The sequence below is a fragment of the Cetorhinus maximus genome, chromosome 16, assembly GCF_964194155.1.
Source record: "Cetorhinus maximus chromosome 16, sCetMax3.hap1.1, whole genome shotgun sequence".
NCBI classification, from domain to species: Eukaryota; Metazoa; Chordata; class Chondrichthyes; order Lamniformes; family Cetorhinidae; genus Cetorhinus; species Cetorhinus maximus.
Genome location: NC_135894.1, coordinates 40,605,008 through 40,628,419, shown reverse-complemented (window position 1 = coordinate 40,628,419; position 23,412 = coordinate 40,605,008). Strand labels below are relative to the sequence as shown.

Here is a 23,412-nt window from a genome sequence, read left to right as displayed (position 1 = left end):
CCCATAGGCTCTTACCACCTTGACCAGTCTGACATGATGGACCTTATCAAAAGCCTTGCTAAAGTCCATGTAGACCACATCAAATGCATTACCCTCATCAATGCTCCTGGTTACCTCCCCAAAAAATTTGATCAAATTTGTCAAACACTACCCCATAAGTCCATGCGACTATCCCTGATTAATCCGAGTCTACAAGTGCAGATATATTCTGTCCCTCAGAATTCTTTCTAGTAACTTCCCCACCACCGGGGTTAGACTGACTAGCCTGTAATTTCCAGGTCTATCCCTTCCTCCCTTTTTTTTAAACAATGGGACAACATTAGCAGTTCTCCAGTCCTCTGGCACCTCACCTATGGCCAGAGAGGATTTGAAAATTACTGCCAGGGCCCCTGATATCTCTTCCCTCGCCTCCCTCAACAGCCTGGGATATATCTCACCTGGACCTGTGGATTTATCCACTTTTAAGGCTGCTGGCACCTCCTCTCTCTGTTAATTTCCTCTAATATTTCACAGTCCTCCACCCTGATGTCTTTACCTGTGTTGTCCTTTTCCATTGTGAAGACCGATGCAAAGTATTCATTGAGGACTGTACCCATGTCTTCTGGGTCCACACACACATTACCTCCATGGTCCCTAACTGGCCCTACTTTTTCCCTAGCTCTTTATATATTTAACAAACCCCTTTGGGTTTTCCTTTATTCTACCTACCAATGCTTTCTCATGCACTTTTAGCAGTGAGTGCCTAGTGGGTCTGGGACATTTTTGCACCAATTTGGCACAGGAAAAGGCCAGCGGAGTCTGACTGTGTCTGGAGTGTGGGGGAAAAATTTGGACAGCCATGGGAAAGGTGAGTGGCATCTTCAAATTTTGTTATGTTTCTGCTCCAGTCTGCTTGTTGTGCAGCCTCTTTATCTCAGGCTAGTGACTCTGCTTCACAGGCACTGCTAACTAGACAAAAGAGTGTAGAGGAGATGGGCTTGTGAGTGAGGCAGGTAGCGGGGGCTTGTGGAAAGGTGCTGCTGATGGAGGGGGGTTGGGAAGAGGAGCTGTTGGGTGAGTGGGTGGAAAGGGGGCTGCTGAGTGAATGCAGGGATTGGGAAGAAAGACGAGTGAGTGAATGGGGGAGGGTCGTAGAGAAGAGGGGCTGGTGAGTGGGTGGAGGGGGGTTGGGAAAAGGAGCTGATGTGTAAGTGAGTGGGGAGGGAGGTTGGGAGGAGGTGGTGATTACTGTGAGGAGATTGGAGAGAGGTTTTGGTGTATGTGGGGCTGGTGGGGGTTAGGAGGACATGTGTCTGTGTGCTGGGAAGAGGCATGATTACAACGTATATGGGATGTGTGTGGAGGAGAGAAGGGCTTCACTGAATCTTCTGACACATGGAATATGGATAGCTTGGCTGAAACCTACATGTGTACATAAAATAATATTTTTACAAAGTAATTTAAAATCACAGATTTTCATATTTATACATGAACTAAGTATATACTGAATGTTACAATGTGGCTTTATTGCTGGCACCTGGGGTCACATTAAATTTGCAACATGAGTGCAGTCTAGGGAAATGAGTGTTGGCTGCAAAGCCCATTGTTCTGGCCACATGCCTGCCATCATCTGTGGTGAACCTAATGAAGTCATTGGCATGTTGGAAGAGAGCATTGGTCATCATTTTGATGCACCTTTGAGTGGCAGCCTGCAGGAAGCCACATGTTGTATGTGGAGCCCTGGAAGTTGCTGGTGGTGATTAAAGTTGCGCACTGCAGTTATTGAGGACCACTGGCATAGGGTTGCCACCAAATCCATGTGGCTGCAGGTCTTGCTGCATGAAGAGTGTCCTGCAGTCAGCATTGCTGTGAAGCAGTCTGGGAAGAGTGTCCTGCAGTCAGTTTTGTTGAAAATAACAAGTGACATCACAAGACAGCGCGAGAGAGTAGCAGAGAGATCAGGACCAGCACGAATGCGGGGAAGCTTCAAAAAGTGAACTCAGCACAAAGCTGAGAGCTGATTGGTGAGTAGTGGTTAAGTGTTTTTCTCCAGTTTAAAATAGATTAAACTAAGGACAGGTAAGAGTTCTAGTTTTTATTTAAAGTACATAAAAAAATTTAACTTTTTTTTTTACTGTATTTAACTTAAAGTAAGGGCTTTAATTTTCAACTAGAGGCATGGCAGGGCAGCTCAGTCCTGTGTTATGTACCGCCTGCAAAGTCCTAGACACTCCTTACGCTCTGACAGACCGCGTGCAGGAAATGCCACCAGCTGCAGCTACTTGAGCTCCGAGTTTTGGAGCTTGAGTGGCAGCGGGAGGCACTGAGGTGCTTCTGCGATGCTGAGTGTTTCGTGGATAGTACGTTTTTAGATGTGGTCACCCCACAGCATACGGAAGTGCAGAGAGAGAGAGAGAATGGGTGACCATTAGTCAGAAGAAAGGTGTCAGGCAGGTAGTCAGGAAATCCCCAGGGTGCATCTTGCTTGAGAACAGTTTTTCTGTGTTGGAAAAGTGAGTGACGATTCCTCTGGGGAGTACAGCCATGCTCATAGCACTGAGTGGCTCAGCTACACGGGGTGGGTGGTGGGGGGGGGGGGGCAAAAAAAAGAGCAGAGCAATAGTGGTAGACTCAACAGTAAGGGGAACAGACAGGCATTTCTGCAGCCATAGCCATGACTCCAGGATGGTATTTTGCCTCCCTGGTGCCAGGGCCAAGAATGTCACTGAACGGCTGCAGGGCATTCTAAGGGGCAGGGCAAACAGACAGAGATCGTGGTACATATTGGTACCAATGACATAGGTAGAAAGAGGAATAAGGTCCTGCAAGCAGAATTTAGGGAGCTAGGAAGCAGATTTAAAAACCGGACCTTTTTAAAGGTAGTAATCTCTGGATTACTTCTGGTGCCATGCACTAGTGAGTACAGAAATAGGAGGTTAGACTAGATGAATGCATGGCTGGAGAGATGGTGCAGGAGGGAGGGCTTTAGATATCTGGGGCATTGGGACCGTTTCTGGGGGCGGTGGGACCTGTACAAGGTGGATGGGTTGCACCTGAACCAGAATGGGACCAACATTCTTGCAGGGAGGTTTACTAGTGCTGTTGGGGAGGGTTTAAACTAACTTGGCAGGGGGATGGGATGCTGAGAGGAGGTTCAGCAGAGGGAGATGCACAGCCAAAATTAGAAGAGGGAGCAAGTGAGTCTGGAAGGCACAGAAATTATAGGCCAGTTAAGGCACAAAGGAGTTTGGCAAGGTTAGATGGTATTTATTTTAATGCAAGGAGTTTGACGAATAAGGCAGATGAGTTGAGGGCACAAATTAACATGGAAGTATGATGTTGTTGCTGTCACAGAGACATGGTTGAGAGAGGGGCAGGATTCGTAGCTCAATATTCCAGGATATAGGGTCTTCAGGTGAGACAGGGAAGGAGGTAAAAGGAGGGGGTATCACAATATTAATCAAGGAATCGACTACAGCAGTAAGGAGGGAGGACATCTTAGAAGGCTTTTCAAATGAAGCCATATGGGTAGAACTTAAAAACAAAAGGAGCAATCACATTGCTGGGAGTGTTCTATAGGCCCCCAAACAGTCAGAAATAGAGTGCAGATATGTAGGCAAATTTCAGAAGTGTAAAAATAATAGGGTAGTAATAGTGGGGGATTTCAACTTCTCCAACATTAACTGGAGTGGAATTCTTAAAATGCATTCAGGAGCACTTTTTATGCCAGTACGTAGAAGGTCCTACAAGAGAGGGGGTGGTCCTGGACTTAAGTTTAGGGAATGAAGCCGGGCAAGCGGTAGAGGTATCAGTGGGGGAGCATTTTGCAGGTAGTGATCATAACTCTGTCAGATTCAAGGTGGTTATGGAAAAGGACAAGGATGGGCCAGAAATCAGTTCTAAATTGGGGGAAGGCCGATTTTAATAAGATCAGATATGATTTGGCCAGAGTGGACTGGAAGCAGCTACTTTTAGATAAATCTGCGTCAGAGCAGTGGCACTCATTCAAGAAGGAAATAGGGAGAGTACAAGGCCAACATCTTCCAGTAAAGACAAAGGGTGGGGTCAACAAATCTAGGGAACCCTGGATGTCGAGGGATATGCAGGATTGGATAAAGAGAAAAAGGGAGGTTTATGGCAGATACCGAAGGCTCAAAACAGCGGAACCCTAGAGGAGTATAGAATGCGTAAGGGGGAAACTTAAAAATAAAATTAGGAGAACAAAAAGGGGGCATGAAAAAGCATTGGCAGGTAAAGTAAAGAAAAATCCTAAGTTATTTTACAAGTACATTTAAGAGTGAGATGATAACTAGGGAAAGAGTAGGGCTCATTAAGGACCATAGTGGTAATTTGTGTGTGGAGTCGGAAGACGTAGGTAGGGTTCCAAATGAATACTTTGTGTCGGTGTTCACAAGTGAGAGAGACGACGTGGGTATGGAAATCAGGCAGAAGGACTGTGATATAATTAAAGAAATTAGCATAAAAAGGGAGGAGATTCTAAGTGGTCTGGCAGGCTTAAAAGTAGATAAATCTCCAGGCCCGGATGAAATATATCCCAGGCTGTTGAGTGAGGCAAGGCAGGAGATAGCAGGTGGGCAGGCAATTTTCAATACTTCTCTGGCCACAGGAGAGGTGCCAGAGGACTGAGGACAGCCAATGTGGTACCGTTATTCAAGAAGGGAGGAAGGGATAAACCAGGGAACTACAGGCCAGTCAGTCTAACCTCAGCGGCGTGGAAACTATCGGAAGCAATTCTGAGGGACAGGATTAATCTACACTTGGAGAGGCAGGGATTAATCAAGGACAGTCAGCATGGTTTTGTAAAAGGGAGGTAATGTCTGACCAATTTGAATTTTTCGAAGAGGTAACCAGGTGTGTAGATGACAGCAATGCATTTGACGTAGTCGACTTGGACTTCAGCAAGGCTTTTGATAAGGTCCCACATGGAAGACTGATAACGAAGTTAAGAACCCATGGGATCCAAGGCAAACTGGATCCAGAATTGGTTGAGTGGCAGGAAGCAGAGTGTGATGGTCAAGGGTGTTTTTGTGACTGGATGCCTGTGTCCAGTGGGGTTCCACGGGGATCGGTGTTGGGTCCCTTGCTGTTTGTGGTATGCATAAATGATTTAGACTTGAATGTAGGAGGGCTGATCAGTAAGTTCATGGATGACATGAAAATTGGTGGGCTGGTAACTAGTGAGGAGGATAGCCTTAGATTACAGGAGGATATAGACTGGCTGATCAGTGGCAAATGGAATTTAAGAGTTGATGCACTTGGGCAGGACAAACAAGGCACAAGAATACACGATGAATGGTAGGACTCTGGGAAGTACCAAGGATCAGAGGGACCTTGGTGTGCATGTCCACTGGTCCCGTAAGGTAGTGGGACAGGTAGATAAGGTGGTTAAGAAGGCATATGGGATACTTGCCTTGGCCGAGGCACAGAATATAAGGTTATGCTGGAACTGTATAAAACACTGATTAGACCACAGCTAGAGTAATGCATACAGTTCTGGAATCTGTATTATGGGAGGGATGTGATTGCACTAGAGAGAGTGCAGAGGAGATTTACCAGGATGTTGCCTGGGCTGGAGAGTTTTAGTTATGAGGAGAGATTGGATAGACTGGGGTTATTTTCCCTGGAACAGTGGAGATTGAGGGGGGACATGATTGAGGTGTATAAAATTGAAAGGCATAGATAGGGTAGACAGGAAAGAACTTTTCCCCTTGGCAGAGGGATCAATAACCAGGGGGCATAGATTTAAGATAAGGGGCAGGAGGTTTAGAGTGGATGTGAGGAAGAATTTTTTCACCCAGAGGGTGGTGGGAATCTGGAACTCACTGCCTGAAAGGGTGGTAGAGGCAGAAACACTCATAACATTTAACAAGTATTTGGACACTAGGCTCCTCCCACTTGGATCTGCATTTCTGGCATCTACAAGTGAGGTTTTGAAAACCCCTACTAGTGTGCAGGTGATCCTCGCTTTGCAACCCGTGACCCTCCACCTTCCATGTCACCTTCGACTTTGACCCAATCATTGTTGACCCTCCCAATATCACTGTGCGTCTTCCCTCTAATCCCTGAACCTCCCTCCATCATCCTTGTCCCTGTCATCTGAAAGCGTGCATGCCATCTCTTTCTTTCCTCCCCCCCACCTCCCAAGAGCCTACCTCCATCCCCGAGATACCACCTCTGTCCTAGACCCTCCCTACATCAGCCTTAGTTTTTGTTAGATCCCGTGAACCATCTTATGAGGCCTTTTGAATATCCCTTCTTTAGACTGGGCCTGCCCCCAACCAAGTTGAACACCCTGCAGTGACTATGAACATACCTTCTGCCAGCCAGGATCCGGAGTTTTGCTCACAGGTCCCACATGTAAACAGTGCTGACCCCACCCTTTCTCGGTCCCTCATTTTATCTATCTACATTGCCTGCACCTAACCCTCTCCACCACACCCAAAACTCCAGGCCACTCCCACTGCATACTTCCATACCCAAACTCCACCCTATCTCTTCCCTCAGTGCCTTCTTCTACTCCTCCATGCACCTTATCCCACTTTGTCCTCCCTCTGAGCACGCTTCCACTCCTCCATGCCCCCATCTGAACCATCCCAACTCCTGACGCCCTTACCGTCCTGACCCTCAATGCAAGCTGCCATTCTCCTGCTCCCCCTCCCTTGTGCCGCAGCATTGAACAAAGATGACTGCTCACCTCATACAACTGCTCAAGGCCTCCTTTAAATGAACATGAGCCAGATGACACAAGGGTCCTGTGCACTGCTGACCTAATCTTGAAGGTATGACTTAACTTCAAAAAGTTTCAATATAATGAGTATTCATGGCAGGCAAATGTTGTACGAGTAGGAAACCACCACGATGGTGCAAGGCTCAACCTGTCACTGCCACGTCTCCGACGTGATTTTGACATTTTGGTTCCTACCTGATTAACTCAGCCCACCTGCCACATTTTTTGCTCCCAAAGTCTTCTTTAAATTCTGCTCAGAGTCATTATGGTGCAGAAGATGGCCATTCAGCCCATCAAGTCCATGAGGATCTCTGTAGACTAATACAATCAGTCTCTTTCCCCACAGCTCTGCAAGTCTATTTCCCTAAAGTGCCTGTCCAATTTCCTTTTGAAATCATTGATAATCTCTGCTTCCACTATCCTTGTAGGCAGTGAGTTCCAGGTCATTACCACTTGTTGTGCAAAATAATTCTTCCTCACATTTCCCCCATGCATCTCTTGCCTAAAACCTTAAATCTGTGTCCCCTAGTCTATGTACTATCAGCTGAGAACAGCTTTTCTTTGATACCTGTCATAATCTTGCATATCTCTATCAAATCTCTTCTCTTTTGCTCCAAGGAAAACAACCCCAGCTTGTTCTTGCATCTCTCTGCAATTTTTCTATCCATGTTTTTCCCACTGGTTGATGGCCTATAGAATGTACCCATTGTTTCATAACCCTAACCAAATAGATTCTGTCCTTGAGCCCTCCAGGAATCCTCTCTCTCTCTAGCATCATAATATTCTCCTTAATCATTAACACCACTTCTCCTTCTTAAACACCTTTTATTTAGGCATATTTAGTTTTTTGAGCCAGGTCTCCATTATTGACGTTATATTCTTATGTGGCTATCTACATCTGAAGCTCACCAACTTTATTTACCACACTTTGTGTTTACATACATGCAATGTAAATTTAATTGGACTTTTCCGCATTCCCTTTTACACTCACCCCAACAAATACCTTACTATTTCTTATTGTCTCTCCCTACCCTTCGATTTGCCTTTCTAATCCAGCCAATGAAGTACATTTGAAATGGACTGTTGTAATATTGGAAATGTGAGACACAATTTGCACACAGCAAGCTCTTGTAAACGGCAATGAGATAATGACCAAACAATCTGTTTTTGTGATGCTGATTGAGGGATAAATATTGGCCAGAACAACGGGAATAACTCTAAGATAAAAGCAAAAAACTGTGGATGCTGGAAATCCAAAACAAAAACAAAAATGAGTCATTCGGACTCGAAACATTAACTGTATTCCTCTCCGCAGATGCTGTCAGACCTGCTGAGTTTTTCCAGGTATTTTTGTTTTTGTTGTCAACGGGAATAACTCCTTCGCTATTCAAAATAATGTCATGGAATCTTTCACATCCACTTGAGGGCAGATGGAGCTTCATCTGAAAGATGGATTAGAAAGGTTTATTGGATCTTTGGGTCTTGCAGAAGTTAAACAACTTCACCTTAATTGAAACATCCAAGATGTTGAAACTTTGTAAAGGAAACAGAGGCCTTGTATAAGGGAGCTCTAGACCCTATTTCCAGAAGTTTGCATCCAGGAATTTGGGTATTTCTTTTAGGAAAAGATTAGGAAATTGACTCAAGGATGTAACTAGTAGAATAGATAAGGGAGCAACAATGGACGTGGTGTAATTGGATTTCAAGAAGGCTTTTGATGAGGTCCCACATAAGAGGCTAATGGGCAAAATTAAAGCACCTGGGATCGGGGGTAATATCCTGACATGGATTGAGAATTGGTTGACAAACCAGAAACAGAGTGGGAATAAATGGGTCTTTTTCCAGGTGACAAGCGGTATACCACACGGATCAGTGCTTGGGCCCCAGCTATAATATATATATGTAGTTAGGAAGGCAATGGTATGTTGGCCTTTATTGCAAGAGGATTGGAGTTCAGAAGTAGGGGTGTCTTACTGTAGTTATACAGGGCCTTGGGGAGATCACACCTGGAGTATTGTGTGCAGTGTTGGTCTCTCTACCTAAGAAAGGATATACTTGCCATAGAGGGAATGCAGCGAAGGTTCATTAGGCTGATATCGGGGATGGCAGGACTGTCATATGAGGAGAGGTTGGTTTGACTGGGCCTGTATTTGCTAGAATTTAGAAGAATGAGGGGGGATCTGATTGAAACATATAAAATTCTAACAGGGCTAGGCAGACAGGGTGCAGGGAGGATGTTTCCCCTCGTTGGGGAATCTAGAACCAGGGGCCACAGTCTCAGGATATGGGTCAGGCCATTTAGGACAGAGATGAGGAAAAATTTCTTCACTCAGAGGGTGGTCAACCTGCGGAATTCTCTACCACAGAAGGCTGTGGAGACTGGGTCATTGAGTATATTCAAGAAAGAAATTGATAAATATTTGGATATTGGGGGCACCAACGGGAATGGAGAGAAAGTGGGAATATGGCATTGAGATAGAGGATCAGCCATGATCATATTGAATGGCGGTGCAGGCTCGAAGGGCCAAACGGCCTGCTGCTGCTCCTAGTTTCTATATTCTACGTTCCAAATAGTGCCAGGAGTCAAGGGGAGGTGAGAAAACTGGTAGAGAAACATTGAGTAAGTAAAATCACATTAAACTGCAAGTGATAGGATTTCATAAATCCGCTGGTAATGAAAAGTCAGATTTGCGTCGTCTTTCATTTCCAAAGTGGAATTTTCTAATTTTCCCCCATGTTGCAATAACTTACTTTGGACTATGCTTTTGTGGATACAGGTAGCCTCAGGTATCTCATCCAACAGACTATTCTTCATGATGAGGCTTGGCATTCAATGCTTCAGAGGCTTTTCAACCGTTTAGGGCATGACACACAAACATGATGTCCTTCTCCTGAAATATGCATGTACAAATATGCACTTTCCAGCGGGGATCACTGAATAGCACTGAGAACTATTATTTTTTATGATGTCTAACCCATAGCTCTGAGATCAAGTGTTGTACCAAAACTGTTATCCCAGGAAAGCAGGCTTTGGGCAGAATTATAGAATTTTACAGCAGAGACCAGTTATCTCATCAGACCTGGCTGAACAATTATCCATTTAATCCCAACCTACAATCTTTTCCTCATATGCTTTTAACAATTTATTTTTCAATTATTCATCCATTTCCTTTCCAAAAGTTTATATAGATTCCATGTTCATCGTCTTCCTGGTCATGCAGTCCATGTTGAGTCACTTTCTTCCTTCCCTTTGCGCTTTTGGTGAAGATCTTAAATTCATGGCAACAAATTACTGACTCATGGAAATAATCTTTTCTTGCTTACCTTATTGAAACCCTTCAAAGATTTAAATACTTCTATTGCATTTCCTCAACTCTCTGCTGTAATGAAAAATATCTCTAGCCCAAGAGTGGGAAAACTTCAGCTCGTGCATTACATCCAGCCAATGGGAGCTTATCATATGGCATCTGAGCTAAATTGTATTATAACAATTATTAAGCACTTGATTACTAGAAGTAGTAGTAAAATATAAAAACCCATTAAATCATTCTATTGGTGGTTTCAGTTTGATGAACAGCTATCAACCTAAAGTTTTTTGTAGCTTACCAATTTTAACATTGCATCTTTGCTTTTGTAGTGCAAACTCATTTATATAACCTCAAATGGTATATGCTTTTTTTCCAAAATATCAACCTGTATACTTTTAACAGCACCACATTTAGCACCTGAACTTCAAGTTATTTGCCTCTTCAGTCATTTTAAAGCTTAATTTCTTAATGAATATTTAATTACCTCATAATTCCTTTCCCACATTAAATCTCATCTGACACCTATCTGCCCAATCTAATCTGTTTCGATTCACAATTGCAATTTTGCCTGCGATTCAGAAGGATGAGTTCAAGCCAAAATTTAAATATATAACTTTACACAGACCCTTCAGTACAGTGTTGAGGGAGTGGTACGCTGTTGGCAAAGAGACAGTATGGACACCGAGTACTCAACAGTTTCTATGAAGCAGGCACAGCCTGTTTGAGAATTGGGAATATTAGCTGATAGGGGAAAGTAGAAAGAGGGGTTGCCCAATTTCCAAAATTAATTCAAACCCAAATTTTAAATCAAAGATATCTGAAAGCAGAAACCTTGGTAAAATATATAATCTATGGCTGTTTTTACATTTTAACATAGCTCTAGAGAAAGTGGCACTAACCTCCAACATTTAATTGGTGGAACAGCTAATCTTGTAAACTGACCTCATTTATGGACTTTTTTTTTTGCATGTGAAGACTGGCCATTAGAATCTGGCCAGAAACTTGAGAGTCATGATACAATAACTGGGAATCACTACAAACGTCACTTGCTGCTGCCAACCCAGTTAAAGATTGATCATCTGGCCTATCGGTATTAAAAAATCTGACACACTTGGCTTTCAAGTACTACCAGCTAAGTAAGCCCTTCACATTAAAGCCACAGACATAAGTACAACATGAAACCAACTGATATTACAGTGATGCAAAAGGCTGTGGATGCTGGAAATGCTCAGCAGATCTGGGCAGCATCTGTGGAGAGAGAAACATAGTTAACATTTCAGGTCTGAGACCTTTCATCAGAACTGGGAAAATTTAGAAACGTAATAGGTTTTGAGCAAGTGAAAGGAGTGAAGAAAAACAAAAGGGAAAGTCTGTGATAAGGTAGAGGGCAAGAGAGATGACAAAAAAACAAGTGAGAGCGAGGTGGAGAATTAAAATGACAAGACAACTGGAAGTGTGCTTGCGGACTGAACTAAGGTATCCTGCAAAGCAGTAACCCAGTCTGCATTTGGGTCCCCAATGTAGAGGAAACCACACTGTGAGCAGCGAATACTGTATACTAAATTGAAAGAAGCATATGCAAAGCACTATTTCACCTGGATGGAATGTTAGGGTCTTGGACAGAGAGAAGGGAGGAGGTAAAGCAGCAGGTGTTGCATCACCTGTGCTTGTATGGAAAGGTGTTAGAAGGGACGGGGTGTTGGGGACCGGGGTACTGCAAAGGGAATGGTTCCTATGAAATGCTGAAAGGGGTGGGGAGGGGAAGATGCCCCTTCCTGGTGGCAGAAATGGCAGAGGATATTCCTTTGAATACAGAGGCTGGTGTGGTGGAAGGTTAGGATGAAGGGAGCCCTATCATGGTTCTGTGAGGGAGATTTTAATATTACAGTGATCCATTAGGAAGGAAAATGCATTCAGGAACAATGCTTCATAATATATATGCAAATGAACTGAGTGATAATGCATGATAATTTATTTGCTGCCAAAATAAATATTCACATCAAAGACCTAACTGATTAGTTACTGAGCTCAGCAGTGCAAGATAAAGAAATATTACCAGGTATTAACAACTTAACATTTACACTGCTTCTTTAAAGCAAGGTCATGGACCTGAAATGTTAACTTCGTTTCTCCCTCCACAGGTGCTGCCTGACTTGCTTTTATTTCAGATTTATAGAATCTGCAGCAATTGGTTTTGAGTCAATAAAATGAACTTCATCTTAAAAACTCCTCTTGATCATTTTAGTAAGCTTCTTTATTAAGTGCCTTGTGGCATTACAATTATTAACTGATAAGGGACCATTCAAATAAAATTCAACAACTTGATCAGCATTTAAAAAAAAAACTTAAGGCTTTTAATCTACTTTCTTGCTGTTTCTGATAAGTAGCCTTTAGAAAAAATGATTTATTCATTCAAAGATTTGAGCATTGCAGGCATTTATTACCTATCCCTACTGCGTTCGAAAAACTGATGGTGAGCTACCTTCTTGAACCATTGTAGTCTGGTGAAGATGCTCTGTGTTCTTGGGTAGGGTGTTCCAGAATTTTGACCCAGTGACAATGAAGGAATGGCAATATATTTCCAAAGCAAGGTGTTGTGTGACCTGGAGGTTGCTGCAGTGCATCTTGTAGATAGTACACATTGCAGTTATGTTGTGCAGGTGGTGGAAGGATGAGATGCTGATTAAGCAGGTTGCCTTGTTCTGGATGGCGTCAAGTTTCAAGTGTTGTACTCATTTTGGCTAGTGGAGTGCATTCCACCATAATCCCAGATTTGTTCTTTGTAGATAATAGAAATGCTTTGGGGGAGTCAGTCCAGACTCTAACTTGCTCTTGTAGCCACAGTATTTGTGTGGCTGGTTTCACATGTACACTGACGACACCCAGTTCTACTTCACCTTCACCTCTCTTGACTCCTCCACTATTGCTACATTATCAGACTGCTTATCTGACATCTAGTACTAGATGAGCAGAAATTTTCTCTAATTAAATACTGGGAAGACTGAAGCCATTGTTTTCAGCCTCTGCTTCAAACTCCATTCCCTAACTTTTCTTCACTCAAAGGGTGGTGAATCACTGGGATTCTCTATCCAGAGGGATGTGGAGGCTCATTAATTATGTTCAAGATAGCGATCAACAGATTTTTAGGTTTTAAAGGCATCAAGAGATACGGGACAGTGTGGGAAAATGGCATTGAGGTAGATAATCATCCATGATCTTGTGAATGGCTGAGCAGGCTCAAAGGGCCGAATAACTTACTCTTGCTCTTATTTCCTATGTTCCTAACTACCTCAACCCCATCCCACGGCACCTTCCCATGCAACCACAGAAGGTGTAACACCTGCCCCTTTGCTTCCCCGCCTCCTCCCAAAAGACTCCTTTCAAGTGAAGCAGCACTTCACTTCTTCACTTGCACTTCCCTCAATTTAGTCTACTGCATTCGCTGCTCCCAATGTGGTCTCCTCTACATTGGAGAGACCAACCGCAGACTGGCTGACTGCTTTGCGGAACACCTTCGGTCTGTCCGCAAACATGACCCAGACCTCCCTGTCGCTTGCCATTTCAACACACCACCCTGCTCTCATGCCCATATGTCCGTCCTTGGCCTGCTGCAATGTTCCAGTGAAGCTCAATGCACAACTGGAGGAACAACACCTCATCTTCCGACTAGGCACTTTACAGTCTTCCAGACTTAATATTGAGTTCAATAACTTTAGATCATGAACTCTCTCCTCCATCCCCATCCCGATCCCCCTTCTTCCAATAATTTATAATTTAAAAAAAATATATTTTTCTTTTCCCACCTATTTTTATTTCGATCTATTGTTTTATCTCCACCTTTTAGCTCATTTCGATCCCTTTCCCCCACCCCACCCCCACTAGGGCCATCTGCCACTTGCTTGTCCTGGCTGCTACCCTTAATGTCCCCATTAGCACATGCCTTAGATAATATCACCACCGTCAACACCCCTTTGCCCTTTTGTCTATGACATCTTTGGCAATCTCTTCTTTGCCTCCACTTCTCACTGGCCCTCTATCCAGCTCTACCTGCCCCACCCCCCTCTCCCAGCTTGTATTTCACCTCATTTCTCTATTTCCTTAGTACTGATGAAGAGTCATACGGACTCAAAACGTCAACTGTGTTCCTCTCCGCAGATGCTGTCAGACCTGCTGAGTTTTTCCAGCTATTTTTGTTTTTGTTTCAGATTTCCAGCATCAACAGTATTTTGCTTTTATCCAAGTCTGTCCTTCCTTGATGTTCCCAAATGCATACTTTTCAGATAAGAAGTTATTCAATAATGATTGGAAGCACCAACCTCAGATGATTTATCTCCTACCTAACAGTTGGACAAATTGTGTCCCATTGCTTCTATGGCCAAGGTCAGCTCTTTATAGATCAGATTTGTAATTAAAAATATGTATGTCGAGCAGTGCTTTATTAGCTCAAAAACTTTGTTCTAATTTGAAACAAAAGATTCTGTAATGTACAATCAATTCAGTATTTGAATTAACATTCATTTTCTACTGAGGGCAAATCTCCAAGAGAACATGCTTAAAAACTTAGATAAGCTGCAAGTTAAAAGCAGTGTTACAGTGCATAAACATGATGTGCAATCAGAAATAGACAGGAAGCTCTAAGCTATAGATGGGTAATAATGCTGGCTTAGAATAAACTTACCAAACATAAACCCAAGAGCGGGGATGTGATGGAAAACGCAGGTTCAATGAACTTGTGCGGCACTCTATCAAGCAGTAAATTATCAATGTCAAATTTACAAGCAGCGAAGACTCAAGCATTGTTTTGCTTTTTTTCAAACTGGATCCAACTTGAATCAGCAGCATAACCCTATACTTTGAAGTATCCAGTCCAATCTTTTCACTAAGAGACATCTGCTAGGTAAATGCTTGTTCCTTCAAAAACCAGAGTTCTACCATGTACCCAAAACTAATGGAGCCCAGGCAAATGTATCTCAAGATACACACTAGACATGATGGGTACTCTAAAATCAGATAAATAAAAATGCCAGCAAGTTAACAAAATATTCACATTCAAATGTACTGTGCATTTGCACATACAAATCATCCATGGGCTTGAACTCACCTAAAGAACCAATAGGTTTCCTCAGTTAAAATATTGTCCTGAAACAATGCAACTTAGTCTCTGTCTGGTTAACGCCTTAAATCAGCTTGGGCTTTGTGTGCAGTTCTCACAGCCAGTCACTTACAAAGCTATCAGTGTAGAACGGTTCCAAAATATACAAAAGATGATTATTGTTTCCTCCCTGTGTGAAATTTCACTTGTAAATCCAGTGACATCTGTGTTCAGAATTCCCCATGGCATCGGTCCTCAAAGGAAAGACAAATCCTAAAGGACTGGCTCTGAAAGCCTTTGATGCACACAGCTCCTGGTATCCTTATGCAGATCTTGCGATTTGCTCAATACAGACAAAATATGTGTGTTAAAACAGACTAGCTCTCAGATTTTCTTACTGCCCCATTCCACACAGGACATTTGGCTGGCTGGAGGCCAGAGACAGACTGAACAAAGCAGCTACGCAAAGTAGGAATGAAATGAGGGTGTGTAGCATTTGCCTAGGCTTTGTTGGAAATGAATACAAAATATTCTACACATTGTAATTAGTGCACTAACATTTGAGCTGAAAAATTTATACTACAGAAATTTAACAGCCCTGTAAAAGCCTCTTCATAAAACATTTCAAGCAGCTTCTCAAGGGCAACTAGGGATGGGCAATAAATGCTGGTCCAGCCAGCGAAGCCTACATCCCGTGAATGAATTTTAAAAAAAATTAATCATTCAAGTCTTAATTCCAGAACAACTTTGTCTTATCAAATGATATATAATAAATTATCCTTTGTTGGTATTTTTGAATGGATGCATTCCTGCTTGATTCTTATATTCTGCTTTAAAATATAGTTCTTCTGACAGTCATTGAAAATTTCTAGTGCTGGCCAAATAATACTCAACTATGTGAGGTCAGTGAGGGTACAGTACCAGGCAGGGAAGGTTTAGAGCTGGAGGAATGCTCCACTTGGCAGAGTTACAATTTTAAAAAATCCCTGCAAGCAATTGACTGCAAGACCTTTAGTCTTTGTTAGATAATCCGTTTCTGCACAGAATCATTCAAATATTTTGGCCACCTAATGCTGTACTGCGTAAGAATGACTGTTGAAAGCGAACTCAATTTTAAATAGTTGAAATTAATGAAAAGCAAAGGACACTTAATTTTTAATTTCCTAAAGGAAATTAATTATTTCAAAGGTACAGACAAAATCACATCACAGAGTTAGCTGGTAAAAATGAGGTAGAAACAGTGGCAGTAAGGATGTCTAAAATGGGAACTTGGTGAGAATGAGAACTTGGTGCCAAGTAGGAGATGAGCTGAAAGTAAGTAGTACAGGACCTGCACTTCATGAGCTAACTTGGAACTTAACTTTTGATCCATTTGTTTGGGCCAATAGTATCTCAAAGCTACGTGAATAAACAAACACAAAGGAGGGAACTACAAATATGAGTGGTCCACTAAAAATATATGCACAGGAAGTTGAATTAGAATTTGGTTTTCCAGATTGATATTACATGATGTGTTCAATGGCTGTCACTGGTCACAGAAAGCTTAAAATAAACTGATGCACATTAAAAGTTTTGGAAGTGGGATCACCACTCCCTTCCCCATTGACACTATGAATCTGGTCACCACTGTGTAGAGGTAGATTTGACTTGTGTATTTACAAGTCTACTGACAATACGCTGTAAGTCACAAGCCAGGTGTTAGATATGGTGTAGTTGGGGCTGACTGATTAGTCATGTCAGAATGGTATATTAAGGGGAGCTGTTGTGTTATGAATATGGAGTTTATAAGATTGTTATGTTTTGGGACTGTGTCTTTAATATAAGGTAAAAAGGGAGTGTCATGTGACCTGTTCTGAAGTCTGCCCAACAAAAGGCTTAGTGACATGGATGTTAAGGATTAAAGAGATGCCTGAGTTGTTTGCTGGAAAGATGATGTAAGGTGGTCATACATGGAGACAATTGCAGCAGCATCTATGCTTACAGTGCTTAAATTGCTAGTCTCCAAAGTCCTAGGAAGGTGTGGAGAATGTTGGGTTGTAAACAGTTATGCTTTAAATTGTCCATTTGCTTCTAAGATAAAAGAGAGTTGGGTAATCAAGGATAGCTAATCAGTATTTCTACCTGGATACAAGGCCCATTTGATTCATGTTGTCATGGAGATTGGCTTTGAGAGGGGAAGAGTTTCTAACAAATCCCTGACACTCTCAGTCACAGGCAGTCTGCCAGTATCCGGGAGGCTGGAAGTCTTTATGGTTTACCATGCAAGAATGTGGGTGGGAGCTCACATTCTGACTGAAAAGACCAAATTCATGAGGAGTTAAAATGAGGGTGGAAGCTTAAGCTAGAGAGAGAATATTCAGGAAATCTCTCACTGTGAAGAACAATTCTGGGGTTAAAAGTTACCAGGCTTGGAAAGGAAAAGAATGTCAGTAAACCCTTGGGAGCTAAGAATCACTTTGGACTGGTTCCAGGAGAATTGAATGTCTACCAAAAGAACAGTGTAACATATACTTGTAAAGTGTTTCTTTTTGATTGTATTAGAAGTAAAAGGAGAAAGTTCTGTTCCGAAATTTATAGTACAAGTTGCCTACAAAAATAGTGTTTAGTCAATAGTGCTTTTATCCTTTTGTTACAGCAAAGATCTTAAAACGTGAAATCATGTTAAGCCATCCATTCAGCTATTAACTGGAAGTTCGAATTCTTTTTTAAAAGTTATCATTCCCTACTTGGATTGGAACTCCTGTGAGAACTCCAACTTGAGCTGAGGCACATCATGGAATGTGATTGTAACAGGAAAAAAAAAGGAGAATTCTAAAATGAGATTTTGACAAAATTAGTTGTATACAGGGAAGGATGCACTAAATAGGTTAATACTATACATATAAGTAATATAAATTTGAAAGTTGAACAGACTAAACAAAATGATTGTAACACCAAAAGGACTGTGATATGCCACTCCTGTAAGATGTAGGAGTTTTGTGAACCAACTCATATATGGGGATTTCACCAACTCATATTGTTTGAGCTCAAAATCTTAAAAATTTGTGAAGACCGGTCTTCCAGGAAAGGACAGAAATTTTTTTCAGCAAGCATTTGAGAGGGTAGTCACACCAATGAGAATTAGAGAGCTTGCAATGGAGGAGGAAAGATGGGTCACAACTGAGGGGTGGGGAAAGGCAGAAAGGGAAGTTTGGGGCAGAAGCACCCAAAGCAACATATGCTCGTAGATTTTAAACTCTAGTTTCCAGTAGGGAAAATGAGGACTATGGGCAAGATCATCAATTAAATAGCAATGGCAACAACAAACACGAGCTAGCTCAGTCAAGGGTGGTGAAGGGTGTGGGTGGAGATTCGCAACAAAACTAGAAATGAAGTAGTGATAGAGAGTCAGAGAGCTGCATGGTATTTTGCAGTCCAGGCCAACAGTTCTGGACTCAAACGTTAACTGTTTCTCTCTCCACAGATGCTGCCAAACCTGCTGAGTTTTTCCAGCACTTTTTACTTCAGATATCAAGCATCCACAGTACTTTTACTTTTAATTTCTTTCAGTTCTGGGTGTATTGTCTTTCAAGTGCTAGGGTAAGGGACATATCATATAGACCAGAAAAGATTTTGCACTGGAAGAGAGAAAGCAACCATTCACCATGATCCATGAAGGAGCTAATGACAAGTAAAAAAAAAGGCCCAGGATCCCGCTAAATGAATTTAAGAGATTAGGAAATAAGATCAGAAGGTGCTAACGAAGGATTACTTCCCAGTCATATGCTAGTATAGAGAAGAACAAGTTGATTAGGGAAATCAATGTTTGGCTAAAAGGTCTGGAACTAGAAAGGGATTCCACCTTGTCACACACTGGCACTAGATTTGGGACACATGGCAGCTACCTCACAAGGCAGGCAAGCCTGTTTGCATTTATAGGGGTCCTTTCACACCCTCAGCACGTTCCAAAGTGCTTTACAACCAATGAAGTAACTTCTAAAATGTGGCAGCTATTTTGCACAGAACAAGCAAGGTCCCAAAAACAAGAATGTGATGCTGATCAGATAATCTGTTTTTAGCTGTTGATCAAGGGAATAATATTGGCCAGGGTAGATCTCCCTTTCTCAAAAGGGAGCTGTGGAGCTATATTAAAACAACTACAGCTGAGAGAGGAGATGTGAGAAGGATCATCAAATGAGTTGAACCAAGGAACAAAAATGAGCTATCACTGCTGGGAGTATATTATAGGCTTTCAGTCAGAGGCAGAATGAACAAATGTGTAGGCAAATTGCTCAGAAGCACAGGGAAAAAAAAAGACAGTAATATTTCATAGAATTTCAACTGCCCTAACATTAATTAGGATAAATTCAGTGTGAAAGGTATAGAGGGCACAAAATTCTTCAAATGCATTCTGGAGAACTTTTAGGCTAGCGCACAACAAACCGAACAAGAGAAGGGGTAGTTCTGGATTTAGTTTTAGGAAATGATGCTAGACAGGCAGAAAGGGTTTCAGTGGGAGAACATTTTGGTGGCAGAATCATAATTCAGTTAGGTTTAATGCAATTTTGGAAAAGACAAAGGTAGAACAAGAGTAAAAATTTTAAATTGGTGAGAAGGCCAATTTTACTCAGCTGAGATGTGGTTTGGCAAAAGTAAAATCAGTGTCAGAGCAATGGGAGGTTTTTAAGGAGAGAGAAAGGGCTCAAAACAACTTGCTTCCAGAAAGAAAAAAAGGGTGGGACTCCCAAAACTAGACTCCTCTGGATGTCAAAGGGGGTAAAGAGTAGGATAAGGGAAAGGAAGGGAGCTTCTATCTGCCATAGAGAGCTTAATACTGCAGAAAACCTAGGAGTATAGAAAGTACAGAAGTGAAATTAAAAGCAAAATTGAGAAAGCAAAGAGAGGACATGCAAAAATATTGGGAAATCAAGAAAAACAAATTTGTTTTATAAATATATAAAGAGCCAGGGGATAACTATGGCATGAGTAGGGCCGCTTAGAGTAAAAAGGTATAGAGGTGGAAGAAGTGGGCATGGTTCTCAATGAACATGTCTGTTGCCAGAAAAGAGGACGATGATGCAGACATTCTAGTTAAGGAGGAGGAGTGTGAAATATTAAATGGCGTCAACATATTAAATGGCATCAACAGAGTGAGAAGGAAAATATTAAGAGGTTTAGCATCTTTGAAAGTGGATAACTCTCCAGGCTTGGATAAAATGTATCTCAGGCTATTAAGAGAAGCAAGGAAGGAAATAGCAGAGGCTCTGACCATCATTTTGCAATCCTCTTTGGGTACAGGTGTGATATTAGAGAACACAAAGAACACAAGAATTAGGAGAAGTAGGCCATTAGGCCTGTTGAACTGATTGTGGCTTCAACACGTTCCTGTCTGCCCTCCATAATCTTCAACTCCCTTGTCGCTCAAAAACCTATCCAATTCAGACTTGAATATATTCAATGGCCCAGCTTCCACTGCTCACTGGGGAAAAGATTTTCACAGGCTAACAATCCTCAGAGAAAAAAATTCTTCTCATCTTCGCCTTACATGGGAGACCCCTAATTTTTAAACTGTGCCCACTTGTTCTAGACTCCTCCACAAAGGGGAAATATCCTCTCAGCATCCATTTTGTCAAGTCCCCTCAGGATCTTGTGTGTTTCAATAAGATCACCTCTCATTCTTCCAAACTCCAATAGGCATAAGCCCAACCTGCTCAACCTTTCCTCATAAGGTAACACCTTCATTCCAGGAATCAATTGAGTGAACCCTATCTGAACTGCTTCTAATGCAATTATATCCTTTCTTAAGGAGACCAAAACAGTACACAGTACTCCAAATGCGGTTCCAAGGCCCAATACAGCTGCAGCAATACTTCCCTACTTTTATACTCTATTCCCCCGGCAATAAACGTCAACATTCCATTTGCCTTCCTAATCAATTCCTGTACCCTAAAATTAACTTTGTGATTCATGTACTAGGACACCCAAGATCCCTCTGTACTGTAGAATTCTGCAGTCTCCCATTCAAATAATATCTTGCGTTTCTATCCTGTCAAAGTGGACAGGTTCTCATTTTCCCATTTTCCATCTGCCTAATTTTTGCCCACTCAGCTTAACCTATCTAAATCCCTTTGTAAGCACCTTACAACTTACCTCTCTTGATGTTATCAGCAAATTTAGCAATCATTCATCCAAGTCATTGATATAGATTGTAAACAGTTGTGGTCCCAGCACTGATCCCTGTGCCACTCCACTTACCAACCCGAAAATGACCCATTTATTCCTATTCTCTGTTTCCTGTTAGCTAACCAATCCTCTACCCATGCTAATATCGAAACCCCTACACCACGAGCTCTTATTTTGTGTAGTAACCTTTGATGTGACACCTCATTGAATGCCTTTTGGAAATTCAAGTACACCACATCTACAGGTTCCCCTTTGTCCACCTTGCTTGTTACTTCCTCAAAGAACTCCAATAAATTAGTCAAACATAATTTCCCTTTCATAAAAACCATGTTGACTCTGCCTGATTGTATACTAATTTTCTGAATGTCCTGCCAATATCTCCTTAATAATGAATTATAGCATTTTCTCTAGGACAGATGTTAGGCTGACTGGCCTATAGTTTCCTGCTTTCTGGAAAAGAGGTGTTACATTACTGATTTTACAATCTGCTGAGACGTTTCCAGAATCTAGTGAACTTTGGAAGATCACAACCAATGCATCTACAATCTCTGCAGCCAATCTTTTTTAAGACCCTAGGATGCAAACCATCAGGTCCAAGGGACTTGTCAGCATTTAGTTCTAATAGTTTTCCCAGTACCTTTTCCCTCGTGATTTTGATTTAAGTTATCCCTTTTACCTCTTGATTTCCAAATATTCTTGGGATGATTTTTGTGTCTTCTACAATGAAGACAAACACAAAATATCTGTTTAACACTTCTGCCATTCCTTTGTTTCTCATAACTAATTCCCTAGTCATATTAAGGAACAAACACTCATTTTAGTTACTCTCTTACTTTTAAAATATTTGTACGTAGAAACTCTTACTCTCTGCTTTTATATTTCTAGTTAGCTTTCTTTCTGACTAAGATTTCCTTCATTATTTTGTGGTCATTCTTCGCTGAGTTCTAAAATCTGTCCAATTTTCTGACCTACCTGAGGATTGCTAAAGTTGTTCCGGTTCTTAAAGAGAGAGGAAGGAATGCACTGAATAATTATAGGACAGTCAGCCTAACTTTGTTGGCAGAAAAATTACTGGAAAAAATTTGGATGAACAGTATAAGTCATAATTTAGAAAGGCAGAGATGTTTCTAACACACAAAATCAGGTACAACTTATCCTGCTACTCTCCAAGATATTATTCCTCTTTAAAGTGGTCTGCTGAGAAGTGTAGAGGAACAGGGCGACATTGGAGTGCATATTGACAGATCTTTGAAGGTGCTGGACAGGTAGAGAAGGTGGTCAAGACGGCATGTGGGATACTTTACTTTTATTAGCTGAGGCATAGAGTATAAGAACAGGGAGATTATCTTGGAACTGTATAGAAGACTAGTTAGGCCAAGGTGGCCTAAAGCACCGTTCTGGTCACCACACTATAGGAAACACAGAATGCTTCAGGAATGACCTCAATGCATCCCTGAAGAGGTCAAACACACCTGCTGACTCATGGGGGGCCTTGGCTTGTGACTGATCAAAATGGAGATGGCTCATTCAGGAAAGGCACCAAGTGCATTGAGACTTTTTGTTGGGAACATGAGGAGGGAGCACACAAGCCTCCAAACAACGCATCTGCCCTGCATGTCAGAAACTGCAGATCAGGCATTGGACTTATCAGCCATTTCACAGTGGAATCAGAGTGGAAACAAGTCATTCATGATCCCAAGGGACTACCCAAGGAGAAAAGATGATAGAAGGATATGTGCACCATAGAAGGTTGTTATGAATCTGAAGTTTTATAAGATGATTATATTTTAGGACCGTCTCTTTAATTCAAAGTAAAATGAAGAGAGTCATGTGAACTGTGTCTAATTCTGCTTGGTAACAGGCCTGGGAGGCTTGGTTACTATGGGTCCAGAAAGGCCCAGGGTGAGACTTACTGGGAGCAAAGTGTAAAATGTTCACAGCTGAAAACAAAGACAAAAGCAGTTGGGCTAATTGTGGATAGGCTGTGTCCAAGTTTTGGGCAGAAAAGAGAAAGAGAGAGAGAAAGGGATTGATCTCAAAGAGAGACAAAGGTTGCAGCTGGTGTAGTTAGCAGAGAGAAGAATTTGAGAGTTCTCTGTGAGCTACCACACAGAAATGCAAGA

General features: G+C 41.9%; 1 protein-coding gene across 7 annotated transcripts in view; it reads right to left on the bottom strand.

The window, feature by feature from the left end:
• Positions 1–23,412, bottom strand: part of caska (calcium/calmodulin-dependent serine protein kinase a) — a 515,992-nt gene that overhangs the window by 113,749 nt on the left and 378,831 nt on the right. The window contains exon 1 of one of the 7 annotated variants that reach the window (XM_078559730.1): positions 15,261–15,561. The exons of 5 other annotated variants lie outside the window; for them this stretch is intronic. The gene's annotated coding sequence lies outside the window, so the exon portion shown is untranslated. Of the gene's footprint in view, positions 1–15,136; positions 15,562–23,412 lie in introns of those variants that run through there. One more of the 7 variants, XM_078559729.1, reaches the window with a different exon arrangement.